Raw genomic sequence first — 18539 nt, 5'->3', positions numbered from 1 at the left:
TTTGTCACCACTGAGAAGACAACTTGTTCCTGGTAAGGTCCGAGGGCCGTATGTATCAAGCATCTGACTGATCAGTCTCTTTGTCACCACTGAGAAGACAACTTGTTCCTGGTACGGTCCGAGGGCCGTATGTATCAAGCATCTGACTGATCAGTCTCTTTGTCACCACTGTGAAGACAACTCTTCAAACAATCTCATTCACATTTCTCAGAATTTGACTTGATTGGAGAAAATATATCTATTAAAAACACTAAAACATGCAATATAAATAAATATATATTCAATCTGTAGGTTTTCATCATTAGTTACAGCGTGTCTACTCTATGTGTTCTATAAGTGCATTATACACCGTGTGTGCATGACTCTGTGCAGCCAGCCAGGCATGGTGAGGACAGTCTCATGACACTAGGTGGCAATATTGATGTTGGTTACACTTGAAGAAACACCACCACTAAATCAAATAAAACTCTATAGAGTCGCATGCGCCGATTACAACAGGTGTAGACTTCACAGTGAAATGCTGACTTACGAGCCCCTAACCAACAGGTGTTGACTTCACAGTGAAATGCTTGACTTACAAGCCCTTAACCAACAGGTGTAGACCTCACAGTGAAATGCTGACTTACGAGCCCCTAACCAACAGGTGTAGACTTCACAGTGAAATGCTGACTTACAAGCCCTTAACCAACAGGTGTAGACCTCACAGTGAAATGCTGACTTACAAGCCCTTAACCAACAGGTGTAGACCTCACAGTGAAATGCTGACTTACAAGCCCTTAACCAACAGGTGTAGACCTCACAGTGAAATGCTGACTTACGAGCCCCTAACCTAGAATACAGTTTTAAAAAATAGGGATAAGTATAAGAAATAAAAGTTACAAGTAGTTAAAGAGCAGCAGTGAAATAACAATAGTGAGACTATATACAGAGTCAATGTGGAGGCTATATACAGGGGATACCAGTACAGAGTCAATGTGGAGGCTATATACAGGGTATTACGGTACAGAGTCAATGTGGAGGCTATATACAGGGGGTACCTGTATAGAGTCAGTGTGGAGGCTATATACAGGGTATTACGGTACAGAGTCAATGTGGAGGCTATATACAGGGGGTACCTGTATAGAGTCAATGTGGAGGCTATATACAGGGGGTACCTGTATAAAGTCAATGTGGAGACTATATACAGGGTATTACGGTACAGAGTCAATGTGGAGGCTATATACAGGGGGTACCTGTATAGAGTCAATGTGGAGGCTATATACAGGGTATTACGGTACAGAGTCAATGTGGAGGCTATATACAGGGGGTACCTGTATAGAGTCAATGTGGAGGCTATATACAGGGGGTACCAGTATAGAGTCAACGTGCAGGCTATATATAGGGGGTACCGGTACAGAGTCAATGTGGAGGCTATATACAGGGGGTACCTGTATAGAGTCAATGTGGAGGCTATATACAGGGGGTACCAGTATAGAGTCAATGTGGAGGCTATATACAGCGTGTTACGGTACAGAGTCAATGTGGAGGCTATATACAGGGGGTACCTGTATAGAGTCAATGTGGAGGCTATATACAGGGGGTACCAGTATAGAGTCAATGTGGAGGCTATATACAGGGGGTACTGGTATAGAGTCAATGTGGAGGCTATATACAGGGGGTACTGGTATAGAGTCAATGTGGAGGCTATATACAGGGGTACTGGTATAGAGTCAATGTGGAGAGCTATATACAGGGGTACCGGTACAGAGTCAATGTGGAGGCTATATACAGGGGGTACCGGTACAGAGTCAATGTGGAGGCTATATACAGGGTGTACCGGTACAGAATCAATGTGGAGGCTATTGATTCTGTACCGGTACCCCTGTATATAGCCTCCACATTGACTCTGTACTGGTACCCCTGTATAGCCTCCAAATTGACTCTGTACTGGTACCCCTGTATATAGCAAATAGTCTGGGGAGCCATTTCATTAGAAGGGGGGTCAATGCAAATAGTCTGGGGATCCATTTCATTAGGGGGGGGGGGGTCAATGCAAATAGTCTGGGGAGCCATTTCATTAGGGGGTCAATGCAAATAGTCTGGGGAGCCATTTCATTAGGGGGGGGTCAATGCAAATAGTCTGGGGAGCCATTTCATTGGGGGTCAATGCAAATAGTCTGGGGAGCCATTTCATTGGGGGTCAATGCAAATAGTCTGGGGAGCCATTTCATTAGGGGGGGGTCAATGCAAATAGTCTGGGGAGCCATTTCATTAGGGGGGTCAATGCAAATAGTCTGGGAGCCATTTCATTAGGGGGGTCAATGCAAATAGTCTGGGAGCCATTTCATTAGGGGGTCAATGCAAATAGTCTGGGGATCCATTTCATTAGGGGGGTCAATGCAAATAGTCTGGGGAGCCATTTCATTAGGGGGGTCAATGCAAATAGTCTGGGGAGCCATTTCATTAGGGGGGTCAATGCAAATAGTCTGGGGAGCCATTTCATTAGGGGGGTCAATGCAAATAGTTTGGGGAGCCATTTCATTAGGGGGGGGAAGTCAACGCAAATAGTCTGGGAGCCATTTCATTTAGGGGGTGGGGGTCAATGCAAATAGTCTGGGGAGCCATTTCATTAGGGGGGTCAATGCAAATAGTCTGGGGAGCCATTTCATTAGGGGGGGGTCAATGCAAATAGTCTGGGAGCCATTTCATTAGGGGGGGTCAATGCAAATAGTCTGGGAGCCATTTCATTAGGGGGGTCAATGCAAATAGTCTGGGAGCCATTTCATTAGGGGGGTCAATGCAAATAGTCTGGGAGCCATTTCATTAGGGGGGTCAATGCAAATAGTCTGGGGAGCCATTTCATTAGGGGGGTCAATGCAAATAGTCTGGGGAGCCATTTCATTAGGGGGGTCAATGCAAATAGTCTGGGGAGCCATTTCATTAGGGGGGGGGTCAATGCAAATAGTCTGGGGAGCCATTTCACCAGAACCTTGGGATCATTGCAGCAACATTGTTCTGGTGTAAAGAAGTACCAAACGACTACAGGCTCATATTCAAAGTGTCAGGATTTGGCCAGGGTTGTTCCGGTTTTTGGTCACTAGATGCCCCCATTGTGCTTTTTGACGTTTTGTTTTCCCTTGATCCCCATTATTATTTGCACCTGTGCCTCGTTTCCCCTGATTGTATTTAAACCCCTTGTTTTCCTCAGTCCTTTGCTCTGTGTTTGTATGTTAGCACCCAGCCCTAGTACTCTGAGAACTCTTGTTGATCCCGGTGGACTCTCTTGTGGAATTCTGGTTTTTGTTCTTGTTTATTTATTTTTGAGTATCTTTTGAGGCTTTTTATGCTATACCTTCCACCTTGTGGATTTACCTTTTTGTCTTGGAGGATTACCTTTGTTCTTGTGGAATTCCTTTTGAGGTTGTGGAGTTACATGTTTTCCTGAAGGACTTCACTTTTTACTTCATTAAATACACCGTCTCAAGTACTGCTGTGTCTGCCTCATCTTCTGGGTTCTGCTGACTATTCGTGGCTCAGTTGGTTTAGTGACTGTTTCTCACTCTGGAGACCCGGGTTCGTAACCGGGTCCTGACACAAAGTGATTCTGATGAGTATATCTGACAGAATGAAGCTAGAACACATCTAGTGAAGAGTCCTGGACACATCCTTAAACCCAGTCTCTATCAGAACCCATGGAAAGGATCAGGCTATACGCTCTGATAAGACTGGAAATAAAGGAGTTGGATTCAGAAATACACACAAATATGGATTTAGAAAATAAACAGAGGTTGTTCTAATTTATTAGTCTGGTTTGGGGTCAATTCACCCCTCCGTTTCTGGTTGCAGTTTCTAGCGTCCATCGTTGATTTCTGTTCAGTCTCTGTGGTTGTCCATGCTAATGATGGGCAATTTAAATGTTTTGACTGTTCGAGTACTCCACTGGGAAAACTAAAACACAACTACAAAACGGCCTGCAATGGAAACAAATATGGATGAATTTATCTATATGTGGCAACAACGCCTCATTTATCATAACCATTACAGACAACAATGAATGAATCCCTAATTTATCATAAACATCACAGACAACAAATCATCCCATAAACAGCACCAGTCAACAGGTTGGACACACCTACTACTTTATGTTGACTGTTTACTATATTGTAGAATAATATTGAAGACATCAAAACTAGGAAATAACACATATGGAATCATGTTGTAACCAAAAAGTATTAAACAAATCTAAATATATTTTAGTGTTGAACAAATCAAAATGTATTTTATTATTGAGATTCTTCAAAGTAGCCACCCTTTGCCTTGATGACAGCTTTGCACACTCTTGGCATTATCTCAACCAGCTTCACCTGGAATACTTTTCCAATGGTCTTGAAGGAGTTTCCACATATGCTGAGCACTTGTTGGCTGCTTTTCCTTCACTCTGCGGTCCGACTCATCCCAAACCATCTCAATTGGGTTGAGGTCAGGTGATTGTGGAGGTCAGGTCATCTGATGCAGCACTCCATCACTCTCCTTCTTGGTCAAATAGCCCTTACACAGCCTGGAGGTGTGTTGGGTCATTGTCCTGTTGAACAACAAATGATAGTCCCACCAAGCGCAAACCAGATGGGATGGTGTATCGCTGCAGAATGCTGTGGTAGCCATGCTGGTTAAGTGTTCCTTGAATCCTAAATAAATCACAGACAGTGTCACCATCAAGGCCTGATTCACACAGTCTCCTCTGAATAGTTGATGTTTAGATGTGTCTGTTACTTGAACTCTGTGAAGCATTTATTTGGGCTGTAATTTCTGAGGCTGGTAACTCTAATGAACGTATCCTCTGCAGTAGAAGAGGTAACTCTGGGTCTTCCTTTCCTGTGGTGGTCCTCATGAGAGCCAGTTTCATCATAGCACTTGAGGGTTTTTGCAATTGCACTTGAAGAAATGTTCAACATTCTTGTAATGTTCCCGGATTGACTGACCTTCATGCCTTAAAGTAATGATGGAGTGTCGTTTCTCTTTGCTTATTTGAGGTGTTCTTGCCATAATATGTACTTGGTCTTTTACCAAATAGGGGTATCTTCTGTATACCAACCTTACCTTGTCACAACACAACTGATTGGCACAAACGCATTAAGAAGAAAATAAATTCCACATATATTTTCTTTTAAATTGAAATGCATTCCAGGTGACTACCTCATGAAGCTGGTTGAGAGAATGCCAAGAGAGTGCAAAGCTGTCATCAAGGCAAAGGGTGGCTACTTTGAAGAATCTCAAACTAACCAAAATCTGTCTTCTTTTCGAGACGTTCAATTTGGTTTATTCTGTCTGTTTTTCTGAATTGTCTAAATGTATGAACAATTCCACGTTGACCACTGCATGGTGATGAATTATGGCCAGGACAGCTGTCTGGTGAGTAGGCCTCGGCTTAATGATTCTCATGAACATATGCTCTGTATTCATCTAACTAATGTTTTGTTTTCAGTGTGGAATTTGTCTATGTTTAGGGGGGCTATAGTCTATGTTTAGGGGGGTTATGGTCTATGTTTAGGGGGGGTTAAAGTCTATGTTTAGGGGGTTAAAGTCTATGTTTAGGGGGTTATGGTCTATGTTTAGGGGGGTTAAAGTCTATGTTTAGGGGGTTATGGTCTATGTTTAGGGGGGGTTAAAGTCTATGTTTAGGGGGGTTAAAGTCTATGTTTAGGAGGGTTATAGTCTATGTTTAGGGGGTTATGGTCTATGTTTAGGGGGGGGTTATAGTCTATGTTTAGGAGGGTTATAGTCTATGTTTAGGGGGCTATAGTCTATGTTTAGGGGGGTTATAGTCTATGTTTAGGGGGTTAAAGTCTATGTTTAGGGGGTTAAAGTCTATGTTTAGGGGTTATATTCTATGTTTAGGGGGTTATAGTCTATGTTTAGGGGGGTTAAAGTCTATGTTTAGGGGGTTATAGTCTATGTTTAGGGGGGTTAAAGTCTATGTTTAGGGGGTTAAAGTCTATGTTTAGGGGGTTATAGTCTATGTTGAGGGGGTTATAGTCTATGTTTAGGGGGTTATAGTCTATGTTTAGGGGGTTATAGTCTATGTTTAGGGGTTATAGTCTATGTTTAGGGGGTTATAGTCTATGTTTAGGGGTTATAGTCTATGTTTAGGGGGGTTATAGTCTATGTTTAGGGGGTTATAGTCTATATTTAGGGGGTTATAGTCTATGTTTGGGGGGTTATAGTCTATGTTTAGGGGGTTATAGTCTATGTTTAGGGGGTTATAGTCTATGTTTAGGGGGTTATAGTCTATGTTTAGGGGGTTATAGTCTATGTTTAGGGGGTTATAGTCTATGTTTAGGGGGTTAGAGTCTATGTTTAGGGGGTTATAGTCTATGTTTAGGGGTTATAGTCTATGTTTAGGGGGTTATAGTCTATGTTTAGGGGGGTTATAGTCTATGTTTAGGGGGGTTATAGTCTATGTTTAGGGGGGTTATAGTCTATATTTAGGGGGGTTATAGTCTATGTTTGGGGGGTTATAGTCTATGTTTAGGGGGTTATAGTCTATGTTTAGGGGGTTATAGTCTATGTTTAGGGGTTGTTATAGTCTATGTTTAGGGGTTATAGTCTATGTTTAGGGGGGTTATAGTCTATGTTTAGGGGGTTATAGTCTATGTTTAGGGGGGTTATAGTCTATGTTTAGGGGGTTATAGTCTATGTTTAGGGGGGTTATAGTCTATGTTTAGGGGGTTATGGTCTATGTTTAGGGGAGGGTTAAAGTCTATGTTTAGGGAGGTTATAGTCTATGTTTAGGGGGTTATAGTCTATGTTTAGGGGGTTATGGTCTATGTTTAGGGGGGTTAAAGTCTATGTTTAGGGGTTATGGTCTATGTTTAGGGGGTTAAAGTCTATGTTTAGGGGAGGTTATAGTCTATGTTTAGGGGTTAAAGTCTATGTTTAGGGGGTTATGGTCTATGTTTAGGGGGTTAAAGTCAATGTTTAGGGAGGTTATAGTCTATGTTTAGGGGGGTTATAGTCTATGTTTAGGGGGTTATGGTCTATGTTTAGGGGGTTAAAGTCTATGTTTAGGGAGGTTATAGTCTATGTTTAGGGGTTATAGTCTATGTTTAGGGGGTTATGGTCTATGTTTAGGGGGTTAAAGTCTATGTTTAGGGGGTTATGGTCTATGTTTAGGGGTTAAAGTCTATGTTTAGGGAGGTTATAGTCTATGTTTAGGGGGTTATAGTCTATGTTTAGGGGTTATGGTCTATGTTTAGGGGTTAAAGTCTATGTTTAGGGGTTAAAGTCTATGTTTAGGGGGTTATATTCTATGTTTAGGGGGTTATAGTCTATGTTTAGGGGGGTTAAAGTCTATGTTTAGGGGTTATAGTCTATGTTTAGGGGGCTTATAGTCTATGTTTAGGGGGTTATAGTCTATGTTTAGGGGGTTATAGTCTATGTTTAGGGGTTATAGTCTATGTTTAGGGGGTTATAGTCTATGTTTAGGGGTTATAGTCTATGTTTAGGGGTTATAGTCTATGTTTAGGGGGTTATAGTCTATGTTTAGGGGGTTATAGTCTATGTTTAGGGGTTATAGTCTATGTTTAGGGGGTTATAGTCTATGTTTAGGGGGTTATAGTCTATATTTAGGGGTGTTATAGTCTATGTTTAGGGGGTTATAGTCTATGTTTAGGGGGGGATTAAAGTCTATGTTTAGAGGGGTTATAGTCTATGTTGAGGGGGGTTATAGTCTATGTTTAGGGGGGTTATAGTCTATGTTTAGGGGGTTATAGTCTATGTTTAGGGGTTATAGTCTATGTTTAGGGGGTTATAGTCTATGTTTAGGGGGGTTATAGTCTATGTTTAGGGGGTTATAGTCTATGTTTAGGGGGTTATAGTCTATATTTAGGGGTTAGAGTCTATGTTTAGGGGTTATAGTCTATGTTTAGGGGTTATAGTCTATGTTTAGGGGGCTATAGTCTATGTTTAGGGGGTTATGGTCTATGTTTAGGGGGGTTAAAGTCTATGTTTAGGGGGTTATAGTCTATGTTTAGGGGGGTTATAGTCTATGTTTAGGGGTTATAGTCTATGTTTAGGGGGTTATAGTCTATATTTAGGGGTTATAGTCTATGTTTGGGGGGTTATAGTCTATGTTTAGGGGGTTATAGTCTATGTTTAGGGGGGTTATAGTCTATGTTTAGGGGGTTATAGTCTATGTTTAGGGGGTTATAGTCTATGTTTAGGGGTTATAGTCTATGTTTAGGGGGTTAGAGTCTATGTTTAGGGGGTTATAGTCTATGTTTAGGGGTTATAGTCTATGTTTAGGGGGGTTATAGTCTATGTTTAGGGGGGTTATAGTCTATGTTTAGGGGGTTATAGTCTATGTTTAGGGGTTATAGTCTATATTTAGGGGTTATAGTCTATGTTTGGGGGGTTATAGTCTATGTTTAGGGGGTTATAGTCTATGTTTAGGGGGTTATAGTCTATGTTTAGGGGTTGTTATAGTCTATGTTTAGGGGGTTATAGTCTATGTTTAGGGGGGTTATAGTCTATGTTTAGGGGTTATAGTCTATGTTTAGGGGGTTATAGTCTATGTTTAGGGGTTATAGTCTATGTTTAGGGGTTATAGTCTATGTTTAGGGGGTTATGGTCTATGTTTAGGGGAGGGTTAAAGTCTATGTTTAGGGAGGTTATAGTCTATGTTTAGGGGGGTTATAGTCTATGTTTAGGGGTTATGGTCTATGTTTAGGGGTTAAAGTCTATGTTTAGGGGGTTATGGTCTATGTTTAGGGGTTAAAGTCTATGTTTAGGGAGGTTATAGTCTATGTTTAGGGGGTTAAAGTCTATGTTTAGGGGGTTATGGTCTATGTTTAGGGGGGTTAAAGTCAATGTTTAGGGAGGTTATAGTCTATGTTTAGGGGTTATAGTCTATGTTTAGGGGTTATGGTCTATGTTTAGGGGTTAAAGTCTATGTTTAGGGAGGTTATAGTCTATGTTTAGGGGGGTTATAGTCTATGTTTAGGGGGGTTATGGTCTATGTTTAGGGGGTTAAAGTCTATGTTTAGGGGGTTATGGTCTATGTTTAGGGGGTTAAAGTCTATGTTTAGGGAGGTTATAGTCTATGTTTAGGGGGTTATAGTCTATGTTTAGGGGGTTATGGTCTATGTTTAGGGGGGTTAAAGTCTATGTTTAGGGGGTTAAAGTCTATGTTTAGGGGTTATATTCTATGTTTAGGGGTTATAGTCTATGTTTAGGGGGTTAAAGTCTATGTTTAGGGGGTTATAGTCTATGTTTAGGGGGCTTATAGTCTATGTTTAGGGGGGTTATAGTCTATGTTTAGGGGGTTATAGTCTATGTTTAGGGGTTATAGTCTATGTTTAGGGGGTTATAGTCTATGTTTAGGGGGTTATAGTCTATGTTTAGGGGGTTATAGTCTATGTTTAGGGGTTATAGTCTATGTTTAGGGGGTTATAGTCTATGTTTAGGGGTTATAGTCTATGTTTAGGGGTTATAGTCTATGTTTAGGGGTTATAGTCTATATTTAGGGGTGTTATAGTCTATGTTTAGGGGGTTATAGTCTATGTTTAGGGGGTTATAGTCTATGTTTAGGGGGGTTATAGTCTATGTTTAGGGGGTTAAAGTCTATGTTTAGAGGGGGTTATAGTCTATGTTGAGGGGTTATAGTCTATGTTTAGGGGGTTATAGTCTATGTTTAGGGGTTATAGTCTATGTTTAGGGGTTATAGTCTATGTTTAGGGGGTTATAGTCTATGTTTAGGGGGGTTATAGTCTATGTTTAGGGGGTTATAGTCTATGTTTAGGGGGTTATAGTCTATATTTAGGGGGGTTAGAGTCTATGTTTAGGGGGGTTATAGTCTATGTTTAGGGGGTTATAGTCTATGTTTAGGGGGCTATAGTCTATGTTTAGGGGGTTATGGTCTATGTTTAGGGGGGGGTTAAAGTCTATGTTTAGGGGGTTAAAGTCTATGTTTACGAGGGTTATAGTCTATGTTTAGGGGGTTATGGTCTATGTTTAGGGGGTTATAGTCTATGTTTAGGAGGGTTATAGTCTATGTTTAGGGGGGGGCTATAGTCTATGTTTAGGGGGTTATAGTCTATGTTTAGGGGGGGTTAAAGTCTATGTTTAGGGGGTTAAAGTCTATGTTTAGGGGTTATATTCTATGTTTAGGGGGGTTATAGTCTATGTTTAGGGGGGTTAAAGTCTATGTTTAGGGGTTATAGTCTATGTTTAGGGGGGTTAAAGTCTATGTTTAGGGGGATTAAAGTCTATGTTTAGGGGGTTATAGTCTATGTTGAGGGGTTATAGTCTATGTTTAGGGGTTATAGTCTATGTTTAGGGGGTTATAGTCTATGTTTAGGGGTTATAGTCTATGTTTAGGGGGGTTATAGTCTATGTTTAGGGGGGTTATAGTCTATGTTTAGGGGGTTATAGTCTATGTTTAGGGGGTTATAGTCTATATTTAGGGGTTATAGTCTATGTTTGGGGGGTTATAGTCTATGTTTAGGGGGTTATAGTCTATGTTTAGGGGTTATAGTCTATGTTTAGGGGGTTATAGTCTATGTTTAGGGGGTTATAGTCTATGTTTAGGGGGTTATAGTCTATGTTTAGGGGGGTTAGAGTCTATGTTTAGGGGGTTATAGTCTATGTTTAGGGGGTTATAGTCTATGTTTAGGGGTTATAGTCTATGTTTAGGGGTTATAGTCTATGTTTAGGGGGTTATAGTCTATGTTTAGGGGGTTATAGTCTATATTTAGGGGGTTATAGTCTATGTTTGGGGGGTTATAGTCTATGTTTAGGGGGTTATAGTCTATGTTTAGGGGGTTATAGTCTATGTTTAGGGGTTGTTATAGTCTATGTTTAGGGGGTTATAGTCTATGTTTAGGGGGTTATAGTCTATGTTTAGGGGGTTATAGTCTATGTTTAGGGGGTTATAGTCTATGTTTAGGGGGGTTATAGTCTATGTTTAGGGGTTATAGTCTATGTTTAGGGGGTTATGGTCTATGTTTAGGGGAGGTTAAAGTCTATGTTTAGGGAGGTTATAGTCTATGTTTAGGGGGTTATAGTCTATGTTTAGGGGGTTATGGTCTATGTTTAGGGGTTAAAGTCTATGTTTAGGGGGTTATGGTCTATGTTTAGGGGTTAAAGTCTATGTTTAGGGAGGTTATAGTCTATGTTTAGGGGTTAAAGTCTATGTTTAGGGGGTTATGGTCTATGTTTAGGGGTTAAAGTCTATGTTTAGGGAGGTTATAGTCTATGTTTAGGGGTTATAGTCTATGTTTAGGGGGTTATGGTCTATGTTTAGGGGTTAAAGTCTATGTTTAGGGAGGTTATAGTCTATGTTTAGGGGGTTATAGTCTATGTTTAGGGGGGTTATGGTCTATGTTTAGGGGGTTAAAGTCTATGTTTAGGGGGTTATGGTCTATGTTTAGGTGGGGTTAAAGTCTATGTTTAGGGGAGGTTATAGTCTATGTTTAGGGGGTTATAGTCTATGTTTAGGGGGTTATGGTCTATGTTTAGGGGTTAAAGTCTATGTTTAGGGGGTTAAAGTCTATGTTTAGGGGTTATATTCTATGTTTAGGGGTTATAGTCTATGTTTAGGGGGGTTAAAGTCTATGTTTAGGGGGTTATAGTCTATGTTTAGGGGGCTTATAGTCTATGTTTAGGGGTTATAGTCTATGTTTAGGGGGTTATAGTCTATGTTTAGGGGATTATAGTCTATGTTTAGGGGGTTATAGTCTATGTTTAGGGGGTTATAGTCTATGTTTAGGGGGTTATAGTCTATGTTTAGGGGTTATAGTCTATGTTTAGGGGGTTATAGTCTATGTTTAGGGGGTTATAGTCTATGTTTAGGGGTTATAGTCTATGTTTAGGGGTTATAGTCTATGTTTAGGGGGTTATAGTCTATGTTTAGGGGGGTTATAGTCTATGTTTAGGGGTTATAGTCTATGTTTAGGGGGGTTATAGTCTATATTTAGGGGGTTATAGTCTATGTTTGGGGGGTTATAGTCTATGTTTAGGGGTTATAGTCTATGTTTAGGGGGTTATAGTCTATGTTTAGGGGGTTATAGTCTATGTTTGGGGGGTTATAGTCTATGTTTAGGGGGTTATAGTCTATGTTTAGGGGGTTATAGTCTATGTTTAGGGGTTGTTATAGTCTATGTTTAGGGGGTTATAGTCTATGTTTAGGGGGGTTATAGTCTATGTTTAGGGGTTATAGTCTATGTTTAGGGGGTTATAGTCTATGTTTAGGGGTTATGGTCTATGTTTAGGGGTTATAGTCTATGTTTAGGGGGTTATGGTCTATGTTTAGGGGAGGGTTAAAGTCTATGTTTAGGGAGGTTATAGTCTATGTTTAGGGGTTATAGTCTATGTTTAGGGGGTTATGGTCTATGTTTAGGGGGGTTAAAGTCTATGTTTAGGGGTTATAGTCTATGTTTAGGGGGTTATAGTCTATGTTTAGGGTGGGTTATAGTCCATGTTTAGGGGGTTATAGTCTATGTTTAGGGGGTTTATAGTCTATGTTTAGGGGTTATAGTCTATGTTTAGGGGTTATAGTCGATGTTTAGGGGTTATAGTCTATGTTTAGGGGGTTAGAGTCTATGTTTAGGGGGTTATAGTCTATGTTTAGGGGTTATAGCCTAGGCTAGCCTGTTGTAAGTGATACTAGCAGTTCTCATAATAGCCTAGGCTAGCCTGTTGTAAGTGTTACTAGTAGTTCTCATAATAGCCTAGGCTAACCTGTTGTAAGTGATACTAGCAGTTCTCATAATAGCCTAGGCTAGCCTGTTGTAAGTGTTACTAGCAGTTCTCATAATAGCCTAGGCTAGCCTGTTGTAAGTGATACTAGCAGTTCTCATAGTAGCCTAGGCTAGCCAGTTGTAAATGTTACTAGCAGTTCTCATAATAGCCTAGGAGGAAAAACAGATGGGGCACAATGACTCCAAAACAGCAGCTTATTGACGGAACACATATTTCCTTCAATCAACCAGTCCATTTTTTACATTTATTTGTGATAAAACTGTCGTGATTTGGCAAGGAATGCAGCTTGTTTATCCTGTCAGTTAGATACATTTTATAGCTGTGTTTTTATGGGCCTTTATTTCTGTCGGTCTAGCAGGAGCTTGTGTGGGCATTAAGAACAGTAGAGGGAGCGGTTTGAACCTAATTCAGTGAGCGAGACCAGGAGGAGAAAATGAATTTAAGGAGAAGAACTAATGCTTTGGCCTGGTTTATTTTTCCTTGTTCCCTGCAAATGCACATGTACTAATGGAACACGAGAGTCAAAGCAAATTAAACAATTCCAGACAAAATATAACTTGCCTGTTCAGGCAGCCACAAACCACATTCCACAAAATAGTTTACCAGTCTAAAAAACCCAACTGATCTCTAGTCTGGTTAAAGAGTGAGTTCTGGCGTCCGTTTGAGTACTCCATTACTCGTGCTCATCCCTAGGCCATGCCACGGTCAATACTAAGAATCAATTCAGTCCTTGGATGGGCAAGACAACCCAAGGACTGAATGTATGACTGAATGGATACTAACTACCGCGTTGGAAAATGTGGAATGCAGCTGAAAATGATCGACGCCCGACCATACCGATCACCTTATCGCAGGCGTTTTCGCTGATATCGTTCATTATGACGAGTAGCCTCCAGGCTACTAGAGAAACGGACATTTGAAATGAAATAAGTTTGCTAATATGGGTGATTATTAATGGAACAATTGATTGTCACAACCATCAAACTAGTAGTACGAGATAACTGGGGGAAGAAACTGAGGTGCAGATTAATGTTCCAAAGGGGATTGTTCTATTTATCCTTATCGCACCAATTCAAGGCAATTTAATGGCGCTCTGGATTTCTGTCCATATCGCCCAGTTCTAAATCAATATGTAGCTGGTTAGAACGGTCATATTAATACTCGTTACATCATTGTTTTTAATCATAATGTATGGTGCTGAGCCCAGAGAAAACAGGCACCAGGGTTCGTTTTGTAATCATAATGTATGGTGCTGAGCCCAGAGAAACAGGCACTAACTCCACCAGGGTTAGTTTTGTATCATAATGTATGGTGCTGAGCCCAGAGAGAAACAGGCACTAACTCCACCAGGGTTCGTTTTGTATCATAATGTATGGTGCTGAGCCCAGAGAGAAACAGGCACCAGGGTTCGTTTTGTATCATAATGTATGGTGCTGAGCCCAGAGAGAAACAGGCACCAGGGTTCGTTTTGTATCATAATGTATGGTGCTGAGCCCAGAGAGAAACAGGCACCAGGGTTCGTTTTGTATCATAATGTATGGTGCTGAGCCCAGAGAGAAACAGGCACCAGGGTTAGTTTTGTAATCATAATGTATGGTGCTGAGCCCAGAGAGAAACAGGCACTAACTCCACCAGGGTTAGTTTTGTATCATAATGTATGGTGCTGAGCCCAGAGAGAAACAGGCACCAGGGTTCGTTTTGTATCATAATGTATGGTGCTGAGCCCAGAGAGAAACAGGCACCAGGGTTCGTTTTGTATCATAATGTATGGTGCTGAGCCCAGAGAGAAACAGGCACCAGGGTACGTTTTGTATCATAATGTATGGTGCTGAGCCCAGAGAGAAACAGGCACCAGGGTTCGTTTTGTATCATAATGTATGGTGCTGAGCCCAGAGAGAAACAGGCACCAGGGTTCGTTTTGTATCATAATGTATGGTGCTGAGCCCAGAGAGAAACAGGCACTAACTCAACCAGGGTTCGTTTTGTATCATAATGTATGGTGCTGAGCCCAGAGAGAAACAGGCACCAGGGTTCGTTTTGTATCATAATGTATGGTGCTGAGCCCAGAGAGAAACAGGCACTAACTCCACCAGGGTTCGTTTTTAATCTAACCCTATTACAGGGGCTGAGCCACTGGCTTACTGGGGCTCTCTCATGCCGTCCCTGCAGGGGGTGCGTCACCTGAGTGGGTTGATTCACTGTTGTGGTCATCCTGTCTGGGTTGGCGCCCCCCTTGGGCTGTGCCGTGGCAGAGATCTTTGTGGGCTATACTCAGCCTTGTCTCAGGATGGTAAGTTGGTGGTTGAAGATATCCCTCTCGTGGTGTGGGGGCTGTGCTTTGGCAAAGTGGGTGGGGTTATATCCTTCCTGTTTGGCCCTGTCCGGGGGTGTCCTCGGATGGGGCCACAGTGTCTCCTGTCCCCTCCTGTCTCAGCCTCCAGTATTTATGCTGCAGTAGTTTGTGTCGGGGGGCTAGGGTCAGTTTGTTATATCTAGAATACTTCTCCTGTCCTATTCGGTGTCCTGTGTGAATCTAAGTGTGCGTTCTCTAATTCTCTCCTTCTTTCTTTCTCTCTCTCGGAGGACCAGAGCCCTAGGACCATGCCCCAGGACTACCTGACATGATGACTCCTTGCTGTCCCCAGTCCACCTGGCCATGCTGCTGCTCCAGTTTCAACTGACCTGAGCCCTAGGACCATGCCCCAGGACTACCTGACATGATGACTCCTTGCTGTCCCCGGTTCACCTGACTGTGCTGCTGCTCCAGTTTCAACTGTTCTGCCTTGTTATTATTCGACCATGCTGGTCATTTATGAACATTTGAACATCTTGGCCATGTTCTGTTATAATCTCCACCCGGCACAGCCAGAAGAGGACTGGCCACCCCACATAGCCTGGTTCCTCTCTAGGTTTCTTCCTAGGTTTTGGCCTTTCTAGGGAGTTTTTCCTAGCCACCGTGCTTCTACACCTGCATTGCTTGCTGTTTGGGGTTTTAGGCTGGGTTTCTGTACAACACTTTGAGATATCAGCTGATGTACGAAGGGCTATATAAATAAATTTGATTTGATTTGATTTAATCATAATGTATGGTGCTGAGCCCAGAGAGAAACAGGCACTAACTCCACCAGGGTTCGTTTTGTATCATAATGTATGGTGCTGAGCCCAGAGAGAAACAGGCACCAGGGTACGTTTTGTATCATAATGTATGGTGCTGAGCCCAGAGAAAACAGGCACCAGGGTTCGTTTTGTATCATAATGTATGGTGCTGAGCCCAGAGAGAAACAGGCACCAGGGTTCGTTTTTGTAATCATAATGTATGGTGCTGAGCCCAGAGAGAAACAGGCACTAACTCCACCAGGGTTAGTTTTGTATCATAATGTATGGTGCTGAGCCCAGAGAGAAACAGGCACCAGGGTTCGTTTTGTATCATAATGTATGGTGCTGAGCCCAGAGAGAAACAGGCACTAACTCCACCAGGGTTAGTTTTGTATCATAATGTATGGTGCTGAGCCCAGAGAGAAACAGGCACTAACTCCACCAGGGTTAGTTTTGTATCATAATGTATGGTGCTGAGCCCAGAGAGAAACAGGCACCAGGGTTCGTTTTGTATCATAATGTATGGTGCTGAGCCCAGAGAGAAACAGGCACTAACTCCCCCAGGGTTAGTTTTGTATCATAATGTATGGTGCTGAGCCCAGAGAGAAACAGGCACTAACTCCACCAGGGTTAGTTTTGTATCATAATGTATGGTGCTGAGCCCAGAGAGAAACAGGCACTAACTCCCCCAGGGTTAGTTTTGTATCATAATGTATGGTGCTGAGCCCAGAGAGAAACAGGCACCAGGGTACGTTTTGTATCATAATGTATGGTGCTGAGCCCAGAGAGAAACAGGCACCAGGGTTCGTTTTGTATCATAATGTATGGTGCTGAGCCCAGAGAGAAACAGGCACCAGGGTACGTTTTGTATCATAATGTATGGTGCTGAGCCCAGAGAGAAACAGGCACCAGGGTTCGTTTTGTATCATAATGTATGGTGCTGAGCCCAGAGAGAAACAGGCACTAACTCCACCAGGGTTAGTTTTGTATCATAATGTATGGTGCTGAGCCCAGAGAGAAACAGGCACTAACTCCACCAGGGTTAGTTTTGTATCATAATGTATGGTGCTGAGCCCAGAGAGAAACAGGCACTAACTCCCCCAGGGTTAGTTTTGTATCATAATGTATGGTGCTGAGCCCAGAGAGAAACAGGCACTAACTCCACCAGGGTTCGTTTTGTATCATAATGTATGGTGCTGAGCCCAGAGAGAAACAGGCACCAGGGTTCGTTTTGTATCATAATGTATGGTGCTGAGCCCAGAGAGAAACAGGCACCAGGGTACGTTTTGTATCATAATGTATGGTGCTGAGCCCAGAGAGAAACAGGCACCAGGGTTCGTTTTGTATCATAATGTATGGTGCTGAGCCCAGAGAGAAACAGGCACTAACTCCACCAGGGTTAGTTTTGTATCATAATGTATGGTGCTGAGCCCAGAGAGAAACAGGCACTAACTCCACCAGGGTTAGTTTTGTATCATAATGTATGGTGCTGAGCCCAGAGAGAAACAGGCACTAACTCCCCCAGGGTTAGTTTTGTATCATAATGTATGGTGCTGAGCCCAGAGAGAAACAGGCACTAACTCCCCCAGGGTTAGTTTTGTATCATAATGTATGGTGCTGAGCCCAGAGAGAAACAGGCACTAACTCCCCCAGGGTTAGTTTTGTATCATAATGTATGGTGCTGAGCCCAGAGAGAAACAGGCACCAGGGTTCGTTTTGTATCATAATGTATGGTGCTGAGCCCAGAGAGAAACAGGCACCAGGGTACGTTTTGTATCATAATGTATGGTGCTGAGCCCAGAGAGAAACAGGCACCAGGGTTCGTTTTGTATCATAATGTATGGTGCTGAGCCCAGAGAGAAACAGGCACTAACTCCACCAGGGTTCGTTTTGTATCATAATGTATGGTGCTGAGCCCAGAGAGAAACAGGCACCAGGGTTCGTTTTGTATCATAATGTATGGTGCTGAGCCCAGAGAGAAACAGGCACCAGGGTTCGTTTTGTATCATAATGTATGGTGCTGAGCCCAGAGAGAAACAGGCACCAGGGTTCGTTTTGTATCATAATGTATGGTGCTGAGCCCAGAGAGAAACAGGCACCAGGGTTCGTTTTGTATCATAATGTATGGTGCTGAGCCCAGAGAGAAACAGGCACCAGGGTTAGTTTTTGTATCATAATGTATGGTGCTGAGCCCAGAGAGAAACAGGCACCAGGGTTCGTTTTTGTATCATAATGTATGGTGCTGAGCCCAGAGAGAAACAGGCACCAGGGTTAGTTTTTGTATCATAATGTATGGTGCTGAGCCCAGAGAGAAACAGGCACCAGGGTTAGTTTTTGTAGGGATTTTGGATAAAAGCTGAAAACAAGATCTATGGTAAGCTAAGCACAGGCTTAGGAGATCTTATATGTTTTGTTCAATGAGAATTCACTTTTTGTTCATTTTTAAGCATTTATGTAATAAAAAAAAGAACATCAAGTCTTCTTAATTCATAAAGGTCGTACAAATCAAATTGAATCTAATTTTATTGGTCACATACACATGGTTAGCAGATGTTAATGCAAGTGTAGCTAAATATTTGTGCTTCTAGTTCCGAACATGCAGTAATAGCCAACGAGTAATCTAACCTAACAATTTCACAACTACTTTATACAACTTTATACACACAAGTGTAAAGGAATGATTGAAGAATATGTACATATAAATACAT

The sequence above is a fragment of the Oncorhynchus gorbuscha genome, linkage group LG05 (assembly GCF_021184085.1).
Source record: "Oncorhynchus gorbuscha isolate QuinsamMale2020 ecotype Even-year linkage group LG05, OgorEven_v1.0, whole genome shotgun sequence".
NCBI lineage: Eukaryota > Metazoa > Chordata > Actinopteri > Salmoniformes > Salmonidae > Oncorhynchus > Oncorhynchus gorbuscha.
Note: the sequence above shows the minus strand (reverse complement) of the source record.